The sequence below is a fragment of the Rhea americana genome, unplaced genomic scaffold (genome assembly GCF_003343005.1).
Source record: "Rhea americana isolate MKP2758 unplaced genomic scaffold, rheAme1 scaffold_21, whole genome shotgun sequence".
NCBI lineage: Eukaryota > Metazoa > Chordata > Aves > Rheiformes > Rheidae > Rhea > Rhea americana.
Window position 1 is genome coordinate 7128264 of NW_028186258.1, and position 13616 is coordinate 7141879.

Consider the following 13616-nt stretch of genomic DNA (forward strand, 5'->3'; position numbering starts at 1 on the left):
TTCCTTCTTGTACAAGCCCTGGAACTTACCTGGAAGATGTGCATAGTTTCCACACAGCTGTTGAGTTTATGAGCATTCTGCGGGCGTTTATTTAAATACATTTAATGTTTTTTAATAGGATTGAAATTTATAATGGTGCTTTTGTTCTGATCTGCCTTGACATTTAGGTCAAATGCATTTCATTGGAATGTCACTTCCAATAATAGCTCTGGGTTGAGTGCAATTTAAAATAACACCTATTGTGGGACAGGACCATGGGATGGATCAGTAATGGTGGCTGCAACTCATGAAGGGCATGGTGTCTTATGAACTGGGTTTAAGGCAAGAAATTGTTCTCTTTGGACAGGAATCTGAAAGGATGAACTAAACACTGTCTACTGTAGTAATGAATGGTATTCCAGTGGCTCTGTTTTGCTCTCAAATACGTACACCCACGTCCCAGTGACCTGAAGATCTATCTACCTASAGGAGTCAAATTTGGTCCTGATATTGTAAAACTAGCTTGAGCTGTTGYAGCAAAAGAGAAGAGAAGCAGAAAGCAACCTCTGCAAGGCATTACCTACTTTGGTGATACAGCTTTATTTAATGCTCAAAGAGAGAATTTGGTACCTATGGTATTGCAGACAACTGCTTGGTTGACACATTATGCAGTGTTGCTGCTTCTCCTCCTATAGTCAGAGAAGAAAGCAGGGCTGTAGAGCAAATAAAAAAGTGAAAGATGAAAGGCATGGTTCGTAAGAACACATCTATGTCCAGAATAAAATCTTGGATGGAGAGAGTAGCCGGCCTCACACATGTGTTCCTGTATATATTTACAAGAAGAAAGCACAAACCTTCAGTCTGACAGCTGGGTTCATATTTCTCTGTTATGTCGACACAAGGCTATAAAGGACTCTGAAGTTCTGCATTCTCTCCCATATAAAAAGGCTAAAAAGCTTCATTGTTTGCACTGCAAATTAGTCAAATGGCCAGCTATATTTATGAAGATTCTAAAAAATTTGGCACATGAGCAGGAGTCTGAAGTTCTTTGGAACAACAAAAACTGGGCAGTAGAAAGATAGGAACCTTCTTTTTGACTAAATGCTTCAATACCATAAACATTTCTCTGCAGAGCAGAGAAGGTGTTAGTCCACATTAGTTTTGTGCTCTGGCTAGTTTTATGTTGTAACAAGATCAGCCTTTTTAGAAACAAAGATCTGTGGCTTTGAAAGTCTTTGAGGTTTGCAAATGACATGCTGTTGACAGGCCACRTACAATATGCCAGTACTCTTTGTTTATTTGTTCTCTGTTTGCGTATGGCATCATCTGTAGATTGCAGCAATTTTTTAAAAGCAAACTAGCATTTTAAAAGGAGAGAGGTAGTGTCAAGAAATCTCATTGCCATAATTAAAATGCATGGAGATCTAATCAAAATAAAGGAAAGACGTTAGACTGTCATTTTCCAGGCAAGTTGTCTCCAAAGTCAGTGTAGAACGAATATCTGCATACAAAATGGAAAGCTCATTTGGGCACACTCCATGTTTGCAGCTTTAAGTTAGAGGAAGTCATTGTATTCACACTGATGGTTTCTCTGCAAGTACATTTTTGTGATAAATCTAATGGATAGTCCTGTGCATATTATACCGCCATTCCCTTCCATTGTATCTGAAAAACCCATCAATCTCATGCTGCAAATCAAAACAATCAAGTAAGCAAACTAATCTTGTCGTCTTCTGCTTTTGATGAGAAGTACAGATTCAGTATATTTGTTTCTTAGAGTAAGAAATATTWTGTTGTTTGACAAATCAAATGTCTTTTCCTACATTTCTGCATAGTCTAGCTGTCATGTGCCCATCCAGTGTGCTACTTAATTGCTCATCAGTTTAACTGCTTATGAGAAACACATAGCTGGTAGGCACCAGTCACCATAGGCCTTCAAGATGTATATCAAGCTGAAAACAACATTATTCTGTGGTCTTCAGTGCAACTACACCAGAGAGGGATCTGTCCTCTGTGTTTCACTCAAGGTTAAATTTATCTGCTCAGAGTCTTTGGCAGCTCTGTGCTATTTTGTTAAAAAACAGCTGAAGCCACATGGAAAAATTTCCACAGAATGCAAAGCAGCTCAGAGACCATCATACTTCCACTCTTAGGTCTCTTTTTCCCCTTCACCTCAACCTCCTCATCTTATATCTGTTCTAGAAATTCAAATCCCTGAGCAGCTTCACATAACCATGATGATGAGAAGAGAGGACATGTGTTTGGGTCTGGTCAGAAACTGGCTTGTAAAATGGCTGTACTGGTTTAAGTGTCACACCTGAGCAGTTCATTAGTTTCTCCAAGTTGYTGAATGCCCTTGCCTCAGCAGAGAGGAAGCAGTACGTGACTTTCKGCAGGTAGCTACTCAGTTTCAGTGCAGAGCACACCGCAGTTTAGGTCAACCTCTAGACCATCAAGTAAAGGTGTAATAACGAAAGGCAGGTTGAGATAAACTGTTGGCACTCCACTCCTGGGCAGTTATGGTATCCCAGAGGGCTGAGCAGGGAGAAGGGAGAAGAGGGTCTCTTGCAGCGCTGCGTTGCCRTGGGGGGGCTAACCGCAGAGCTCTGCTGGGCTACAGCAGCTGGGATAGGAGAGCTGGAGGAGAAGGGGAAGTGGGAGGAAGGAACCTGCCTCCTTTAAGTGACTCTGAGAGCTGCAAAGGAGCTATGAATCCCACATGGTGCTTTTATTAAATTGATATCATATGTCTGCATCACTGCTGATAAATTCATAGTGGATCTTTCCTCCAAGTACGGATGAGAAAGCAAAACTTGACCAGTTAGTGTGCAGCACTTTTCAGTGCCTTGAGACATATGAATAAAACAATGTAGAGAGGGGGGAGATACTAGTCAGAGACTTACCTATGGGAAAGAGTGAGAAAATTACTGTAATTTGCACATATATATTTGAATTTGGGCAGTGAYTGGTATCAATTCTGCACATAGTTTTGTCATAGCTGTTTTCAATGAGAGCATGAAAAATCTAGCAAATGAGAACTAGCAAAAACTGTCAAACAGTTATTTTTAAACAAATCATACAGAATATTAATTGAAAATTTGGATCCACACTTACTAAATATTTTTCTTGTAGACTAGCTACTTATCCGCAGAAGTCAGAGAACTTTCTGCATGATTTCTGCATGAAATCAAAATAGTTCAAATGTTAATTTTAGAAGCTCACAAGAAACTAATTTAGGGCAAAGAGAAAGCCAGACTGGAGAAATTATCTGATGAATAGTTTCTAATAATGAGCACATTTAGAAAAATCAACAACTGCTCATAGGTAGTTCATGAACAGAAACATAGTCAACTTTAACATGAATTTCAGAATGAATTATTCACTGAGCTCTAAGTATGATGGCATATATTCCCTGTTGTTATTTACCAAGCTTTTCAGAAAAAAAGAGAATATATACACAGATGCCAGGGATTCTCACAGGCTATCAGTCTCCTTCGTTTCCCTTGCTAGCATTAGGGAATCTGAAGAGGTGCTCACTTACAGACTCAACAATTTCTTCCTCAGCTGGAACTTGTGTTTATGGCACCACTGTGGGCTCTTCTGAAAATTATTCCAGTCTCATAAATTCAACATTATGAGTTATCCCTGCAGTCAGATCAAGCACAATAGAAGGAGAAGATGGGACCCTGCAGGACAGTAACCACATGCTTTACTGCAGGTGTCTATGATAAATAACAAGAGTAACAAGAAGAAAACAAAACTGTAAGAATTTACGTCCATTTACATTTTGGTGTTGTAACAGCCACCTAGCACATAGATCTTAAATGAAGCTCCTTCACACAAACTTGGTCCTTCTTCAGCAGGGCAATATCAGAGCTTTACTGATTTATTTCACAATCCATGCAAATTTGTTGTGAAGTACTCAATATCACATCTACTTCATTTGCTTGGCTTCTAAGAGTGTCTTCAAAAGCAAGGAGTGCAATAAATTCTGGGAAAAGATCTGTCTGGCAATTATAAATCCACTGAGAATATTTCTTCRCTATCTCCCTGGCAAGTAGGAATCCAGATCTCCCCTCATCTGCATCAAGATAAAGGCTATAACCCATTTCACAGCACTTTTCAATACTTGTATTGCAACAGCACACAAAACTCTTGATCAAGATAACTTGAAAAATAGGACAAAAAAGATTTACCCGCTTTGAATATTAATGAGGAATAGAATTGATAATTCTTGCACTGTTGCTGAAGAGCAGGATTTCATGCCTTTCTATTAACCTCTTATTTTCAACCCTGATAGATGCAGGTAACACTGCAGCTTACTTAATACTGTTCACTGTACCACAGACAACTGCTTGCAAGCCCAACTTAAATGTTGAATATATCTATTTTTTTCCTCTCTACTCAGACTGCTTGATGTAATCTCTGACCACCAAGCTATCTGCAATACAGTGTGACACTCTCCTGACACTCAGGTTAGTTGGGCATTGAAGGCTGTCAACTGCGATGAAGATGTATCTCAGAGACTGTACTGGCATGAAAAATGCTGGCTGTCAGTAATGAGAACTCCTTACACGGTTAACTTTATTGGCTAAGAAACCAAATACAAACCTTCTTCACCAAATCTATCCACACTCCCTTTCATCGTGGGATTTGCCATGGAGGAATTCATATAGAATATCATCTCCAAACTAGGGATGATGGATGTCTGCTGATTCTTTCACAGCCCAGAAGCCAACACCCAAATACTGCAAAAGTTGTAACACAAGACTCACAATACTAAGAAACCTTTGGACAAGAGAATTTTGAGAAGTTGCTGTGGGGATGAGGGTACTTCTCACCTTGTCAGTCTCTCACTTTCCAAACCATCCGATGTCTCTGTGGGGAAGGTAGACCTGTGCTGGGGGACCTCACCTTGTGGTGGTGGCTCAAAGGTCTGGTGGTTTTGATGGTACTGAAACACTGCTCTCCACTCACCCACCTCCTAGTCCACACACTCACACCAGCTCCGAACTTTAGACATTGCTATGGTGAGGAAGGGGTGCTAACAGTTCCAGAAATGAAAGGAGGAATCACGTCCATTTCTATACCCGTCGTCTGAATGTTGGGGTCCAACAGTGTTAAACACAGCAGATCAAATCAAATAAAATACAGAAAACCCTACACTGTACGTACTATGCAGTGCCTGCCAGGGAGCTGAAGTTGAAATCAACAACAAAGCGTGGCGCCATTTGAAATCACGTGTATTTTCAAACCGTGACCTCAACCTTTTCTAGCTCTGACCTCTATATTGCCCACAACTATTCCAAAGTGCCACCAGCACACTGGCAAGAACCTGCTTTCTATCCTCCAGAGAGAGCTGGAATGAAACATTTCACTCAGCTAGTCTCTAACATCTGTAATGCCAAAAGGGAAGCAAGAGAAATATAAGGAAGTTGCAATGATAATACCAAAATAATCTGCTGTTCTTACCACATGTTATAGTAATTATACCCTTCTACTTCCATCTCCAGATGTTCTGTGTTTGAAGAGAGATTCATGGTTACATAATGAATCAGGAGGGAGATGCAGAGAAAGGATGTGAGCCATGAGGTTGATGTAAGTTAAAAAAAAAGGGGGGGGGGAAGGCAAGGAGGTTGTTGAACTCTCTTTGAATGGAAGGAGGAAGCAACAGTGCAAGGCTCCTGAAATCTCATATCACTCAGATGAGAAGATTATTGCAGTGGAGAGGAGGAAAATCAATAGCATATGAAGCAATTCAGAAGAGAAAGTGCTAGTTGCTATTAGAGGAATTAGTAAGAAATAGTGAATGTGATCCAGCAAATCCAAATGAAAACAAGCAGTAAGTTTAGCCAGAATAATCTGTTCTACAAATACAATTTATGACTTAGAAGAAGGTAGAACTTTAGGTAAATCTCATGAATGTTTCATTTCCTCAAAATTCTCCTAAACTTTCATTTTAGGGGCAAATGTTGGCAAATGTTTTAGGAGAGTGAGTCTGTTTAACATTTTAAATAATCTTTTCCTCAATACTTCCAGCAAAGTGGTTGAACTATTTTTTGAATGAAAGTGAATACATACACTTTGCCCACAAGAAGAAAAATGAAACCCTTGCCTTAGTTTTATGAGCAGTTCTGATGATCCCGTACATCTCTATTAGAAAATGCAGTGCTTTGACTATAAAATAGTCTCTGCCAGAGGCAGGTGTCTTTGATTACTCTAGCATGATTTTCAGCAATTCTTACTCACGTATTCAGAGTGTGGAAAGTTCAGCCTTTTACTCACCAGGGGTTCCCAAGTCTTGTAAGGAGCATAAAGCACTTGTGTTGGATAATGAATAGCTCACAGGACCAGTGCTTTGTTCTCAGTGGAAAAAAAAATCTTTTTTAAGTGCATGCTGAGGTCTGGAGCTTGAGCTCAACCAAAGATACACCAAAGGGCAAGCTGAAGAGCTAGGTGCAAGAGAACTTGCTTCGCCCCATTTGCTGTTGGAGTTKGTGTGCTGAGATGCACCTGCCTCTCCAGGGTCCCTCAAGAGCTGTTCCCTCACCAGAGATTATTGGAGTTTCCTGAACCCTGGCCACACACAGTCCTCGCTCCTCTGTGAGGATGCCAGGTGCGTGTGGTGTACGGGCTAGGCACCAGCTGGCTGCCAAAACCAGATCTGGAGGAACAAAAGAGGATTTGGCTCAGAGCGAGAAAGAGTTTCATGGCCAGAATTGGTCTGTTGGCACTCCTTTGTACCTTCATAAAACAGAAAACCTCGGCTCTTTGCCTCACACAGTTCTATGATGGAGTAGAAGCCATAGGAAACGTCATGGTCTGAGGAAGAAAAAAGGCGCCTAGCAAACAGTGGAAACTGCACAGACAAGGGGCACTGAAAAAAAATTGAAAAAATGGCTAGGATGTCCAGTAGATTATTCTGTTTGGTGGGATTTTTTTGTTTATTGTTTTTTTTSCCCCTCTAGTTGTTGGTAGATTGCATCAGTCCAGCCTAAAACCAGGCTTTGGAGTTACAATTATGCAGAAACTAAAGCTGACACTGCTAAATGTCATTGTGCTCTTGAAATGCTCAGTAGGGGCTTGATTCAATGCTCATTGCTATGGCAAGGAATGAAGAAACTTTGGACGATAGTATTTCACTTTCCCGGAAGGAACAAGGCTATAGAACAACAGGGAGCAAAGACATTGCTGGCATAATGAAAAAAAATTATTTTTAACATGATAGAGTATTTGTTAACAAATTATTATGCTCTTATCTGCTCTAGTGCTGTCTGCCTTCTCTGCGGTCTAAAAGGAGGAAGGCAGGAATGAAAGTAATGGCAAGTGACTTGGTCATTTGCATTTCCTCTTTTTACAGTGGCTAACATTRCATTACGTAGGCTGTGCCATCTACCCATGCTCCAGACCTCCCCGGTATCTCATCATCTTTGCAAGGAGATAAATTTTGGCAAGTTTCATCTAGCTCAAGTTTATAGTCTCTTTCTACCTATACTGCATTATAATATATTATACTGACCACATAACAGCAAAGGAAACTATGAAAGCAGGATCCAGGAAATAGTGTAACTAATATGTGAATAAAAGAGAAAGCAGATGGGGAGGATGCTTTTCTGTGAACCAGAGAAAGAAAGTTGCTCCAAGGGCAGTATTCTCTTTCCTTCTTTAACTTCCTAACAATCCAACTAACTTGCAGAGTCTCAGAATAAACCAACACAACTTCTGGTGACTGTTCTCTTGTAATGCTCTTGTTATTCTAGTGACAGTGAATCATTTCCATTTGTGAATTGGGTCAAGAGTGCTATTTTTTTTGCAGAGTAGATGTAGTCATTTCTTTTAAATCAGAAAAGAAGCCACTAGACTGTAACAGAACAGCAGAAGAAACAAACTGTTCCTTTATGAAAAGCTTTTCTATCAGTTGTGAGCAAGTTTTTCATGAGTTTTGTAAGTTATCCTCTATCACTTAGAAAATTATCATCTCCTCATAAATTTATAAATGAACGTTCAAGAAAACTTACAGGAAAAAAAATCAGTATGTCCCCAGTTTACAAGAACAAGTCTAAGTAGCCCTGTTAACTTCTAGCAGTCTGATCCTATTAAATTATATTCAATCCTTCTGTAATATATTGATATCCAAAACCACAGCATCTGCTAGAGCTCATTAACCACACTTCAGATACATTACAGTACTGCGCAGCGGTAACACGCTGCAAATGAAGTAGTATGAACCTAGTAGAAAACAACTGGAGTCAAATAGATATTTTTCATTTACTTTAGAGGTCTGTTGCTTAAATCTTAATTCATGAAATACAGATAAGTTGTTGTTACTATTTTAGCTTTGTTACCGTAGTGACTTTCTCCTGTTGAGCTATTCGCACTTAGGATACATCCATGAAGTTAAGACATGCTTCTTCTAATGGATGTCAAATCTGTTTTTCAACCTAACAGGGATTCCAGAGCATACAGACATGTTGCACAACTCAGGAACAGCAATTACAAAGACAGAGCAGAAAGAACTTTACAAGTTTTCAATTGACAGCCTGAGAATCAGCAAAATAAAACTTAAGAGCTGATGCAAACATGGCCAGTTTCAGAACTTCTGACAGAAATATGGAACAAATTCTAATGCATGAAGATACAGAAACTCAAGCCTTTATAATTGGCTCTGATAATTTCACTTTGACTAAGCTAGTTCAAATTTCTTCCCAATATTATCCAACTACCACTGCACTTTCTTTTTGCCCTGTTACTGGTTAGATACTTGGTCAACAATTTGCTAGACCTCCAAACAAAAAGGAGAAAAATCACAAAAGGAGTATAGCGGGGAAAGACAAGTAAAGCGAGACCTAAATTTCTCAATTGTTGAGTAGAAACCAGTTTAGCTTTATTCTTCAAATGTGTTATTTGACAGCCAATGATAAGGAGAGAAAAAAAAAAGAGATCAGATTTTTCAGGTTAGCTGATAATAGCCAGCCACCTGCTTCACTCATTTTGAAGGTAGCACTGAATAGGGTATGAACACATCTGTTTTCATTCAGCTCTTCAGCAGGGTATGACAGCCTATAAGATCTGACAGCCCATTCAGTCCTTTGCATCTTTTAGATAGACAGAGCTAGTTTGTTTCTTTTTAATAGATTTTTACCTARCTTTGCTGATTAGTTTTGTAAAATTCAAATTAGAAACAGCCAGCCATGTCAAGTACAATGACTTTAAGTTGCAGCCTAGGTGAAATRTATTTATRCAAAAAGAAMTATATATAGAAAAGAAAGAGTCTATAAATCCAACTTTATTTGCATCTGATCTTTTAGTCAGCTAAAACTGTCWTATAGGATCAGCTGCTTGTATTAATCTTTCCTATCTATGAGAAATACTTTGTAACCATAAAGTAAATTTAAGGATGAATCTTGAGTTAGTGAACCTTTTCAGACAAAATAAGTGATATTTTAGTATGATACTCCAAGGAATCACAGAGAATGCTCCTCAGAGTTCAATTTGCTGTTAGAGAAAATCTTAAAGATCGTTTAATTTCTTGTCAGATAGAAAGCTTGGTGTAAATTTGAGAAAAAGCRTGCCTTTAGGCAAGCATGAGTGTCTCCATCTATTTATCTGTCTATCATCTTTTTTTCTCAAGACAGTCTAAAGGAATTAAGGCATTGTATGTTAGTTTCTGGCTCATTTTGATCACCTTTCTTATCCCTTTTCTGTCCAAACCACAGCAAGATATGAACCTGGATATTGGCAAGACACTTAATTTTCTATTCTTTCCTTAACCCAAGCAAAATGTGCATATCCCTTTATTCACCATGATAGTCTTCTATACATCTGATGTAGTTTTCTTTCCATGTTTGTAGAGCTACTCAAGGATATTGGTTCTTCCATTTAACTGCAGGGGCCCTGGAACAATCTTTAATGCATTTAGGATGTGGTCATATTTTAGGATGTTTTAGAGTATAAAATCACACTTGAGGGCTATTTAGGTCCTTGAAAAAGTGCAATGGACACAGCTGTATGGCCTGCCAATCTCATAACTGTCCCTCCTGCTGGCCCAGGGAGACATCTGTGTTAGGGAATGGGTAAGAGGATTAGTCTGCCTACTGTGAGTTCACCTGTTTACCTAGGCTATTATTTATTGAAGATCGAATTGACTGAAAGTCATTCCTGATGGGGAGCTGGCAAGAGATGACATTATGAGGAGACCAGAGTTTCTGTCTTACAAGTTCAGTTATCTGTGATTTAAGGATCATTTTGATCTCTTTAAAATTCTTAAAGCTAGCCAAAAAAACTAAAATTAAAGGAAGGCTGTGCCTTGCATTAAATAATTTAGAAAACAAATGGGAATAGAATAGAGACATTAAACTGTTGGACTAAATCACTTCTTTATTTCAACATCTATGAATTTCTTTCTTTAATGTTTTTAGCTTGTTTTTGCTAGCTTGAGTGCACAGGAGGGGGAAACTATCTGTGATGGCCAAAATATTCCTACAGATAACTTCTTTATAATTTCTAGGATGGTCTGTGCTTTTGGAGGAGCAAGACCAGTTTATAAATGAGGAAAACTAGTATTTATTCCCTACTCAGAAATGTTGGTGTCATATGGTAAAAGGGAGACTTCCAGGTCTGAATCTTTGGCTTGAAACACCTTGGTTTGTTGGATTAGATTGAGTGGTGACAAAATTCTTCATCTTTTTGATGTCAATTAATTATTAAGACTGATGCAAATTATATTTTTTGAACTGCCTTTTCATTTTGGTATGGATGTTTTCATGTGYATATCTGTGTGTATCTATTGCTAAGATGCGTGACCTAAATGAAAATTCATGACAAACCTAGACACAACACCATCTTGCAGTTGAAGTTGCAACCTCAAATATGAATATAGTCATTTGAAAAGCAGACTAGGAATCTGTTTTTGAATAGCTTTTGGAGGCTATAGGGAACAATGTTTTAAAAGTCACTAGTGATAGAAGTGTTTAGTAGTGAAAGAACAGATTTAACACTGGAAAATAGAAACATATGCAATTGCTAGCTCCACTTTCAACAACTTCGAAGTTATATGGTATAGGCAATAAATATTTTTAGAGCATTGTTTCCTGCTCTTCGAAGGCAGTAACTTCAGGGAAAAAAAGAGAGTTTCATCAGAGAAAAGTACCCCCTGCAAATTTATACATTCTTACTGAGTGAAGAACGTCAGTTTTACAGAACAGTTCAGCTTAATGAATCTTTGGCCATCTGACAGAGGAACATCTATTTGCCTAATACTTTTGCTTTGTTTTATTTTAGCAGAGCATTTCTGCCCTGCTGTTTATCCTGTCGGACAAATACAGGAAAAAGCCCACTTGCACCCCTCGACCTTTCTCTTCGACAACTGACAATTGCCTTCCTCAGCCTAAAGGCATTGCTTTTTTTGGGAGTGCCTTATTTAGAACACATGATCAGCATTCAGTGCTTTCCAGTAGCCTCCAAGACCCACCGAGTATTTATTTACATTGTATAAAATTAGAGGAAATGAAGGGGTATGTGTTTGAACTAAAAGCAACAACCTAATTCTGCTTGTTATAAACTCCGCTAATGGAAGGATTTCAGTCAATGTCAGCTTAGGGCATGAGGGGGAAAGAACACTACTYCTGGGCATTTGAAATATAATGGGGCATGATGCGGGACAATAAAACACATTTAGCAACTTTCTAAACAAAAAWCATTTTATGGATTTGAAGTTATTTTACTGTTCCATGCTACAAACTCAGTTAGTGTTCTCAGCTTCCTGTCTTACCAAAGGACATCAGCACAGAGGATCTTTTTGTACAAAATAAAATTAAGAATTCCTAGTAAACAGACGCATTAAAATGATAATTTTATTTGGGTGAAAGATGGAGGAATTCACTGCAGTGAAATAAATGGGGACACATAGAAAGGACACTGACTAAAGCATAATGTATGTCCAAATTATAGACAATGAAATTTGATGAGTTTGCTGGTTTGTGTAGGTATCTAAACTCATTCTCTATCTGTCCTGAAGAATACAGTCATGCCCTCCTGACTTCACTTTGCATCTTGAAGGTGAATGCAAATGAGATAACCGCAGAAGAAAGTTGATTAAATCTAGATTTGGGCTGTGGGAAAGAACCAAAAATTAATTACAGTATGATATTGGAAAAAAAAAAAAAAAAAAAAAAGATTTTCTAGAGCTAAAAATTACAGACTCCAAAATGGATCTTAGTGGAAAGGAAAAACCATGGAAGAAATTTCAGACATCCATAGCAGTGTTGATGGTAATCTAGAACAGATCCTTACTGTTCATGCCAAAGTTATTTTAAAAAATATTTATAGCTCATTGTGATTGGTACCTGCCCAAATCTGCCAGTGCCAAATTCAGCACTGGTGTCAGTGCTTTGCCATCATTGGCTTGGACATTCCTATCATCCACTTCTTAAAAATCCCTAAGGGAGTGACTGTACTTCCTGGAGCTACTGAATGTTTTACCAAAAACTTCTGAGAGGCCTGCAGAACCACTTATTGGAAAAGCATTCCCATACCATCAGAGTTAGTTCTTCTCTGTTTTATTCCTGGGAGAGGAAAATTACAACTTTTGCTTCAAAGCATCTACTTTTAGGAATAATATGCAAACACAATGGGAAAAGTTGTCAAGTACACTTAAACATGCAAATGAGTAGACTCAGATGAGGATTTCCAGCCTCTCTTGTCTCTAAGGCCTGGTCTTACAGGCTTTGTAAAAGAAGTCTTTTTCAGACCCGTACTCCACTTGTTTTAAGACCTGAACTAAGCTATTGTGAGTTTTGTGTCCTGTAAGGTGGCCCAGCTGTTGAAGAAGATGGTGTTTTTTTGCAGCTCAGAATGATAGTAATTTCAAAACTAATAAGATTTTGGAGGCTTGACACGTTACTTGTTCTGATTGGGATCCCCAACTCTGACCAGAGCAAGGTGCTGCCAACATCAGTCCTGTGAGTTCTCTAGTGAAGCTTGCTTGAGGTCACAGGAGACTTTAGTTCAGACATTTTTTTCATTTTGCGTGAAATAAAATAGCCCAAACCAAGGCAGACAGAAAGCTATCTGCAACTTGTCCACTTTGAACACAACAGTTATCATATGATGTTTCTCAGCCATTTTTAAAGGCTACAATTTCATGCCATGATAAATTCCTAGGAATGGGGAGAATTTCGAGCCTTCCCAGTTCCTCCAGCTGCTGGGATTTACTTTGGCTTGCCGAATCCTGCATGTTCCACCAGTGTCGTTGCTTTGTTTGCTCTGGAGAGACGAAATAAGAGCACAGAAATAAAGCCCTCAGATAGGTCTCCTGAAATTAGCTATAAACAATGACATAGCAACATGATTTGTAGAAGTGTGTGWGTGTGTTCTTCAAAAAACACTGAACTGAATCCTGGATCCTGTTTGTGAACTCATGTTAGGACTCACAAGATTAACTTACAGAAACATTTGTCAGGTTGTCATTCATCAGAAAGCTCAWAGCCTGGCTCATATCCTGTAGTTGGCAGTTGTCTGTTGCTGAATATTTAGTTTATGAATGGAGATATGTGCTGTTATCTTCAATGTGTGCACTCTGTAATAAACAATTATAACAATTTAAATGGATATAATCACCACAAAGCTTTAAGAAAATA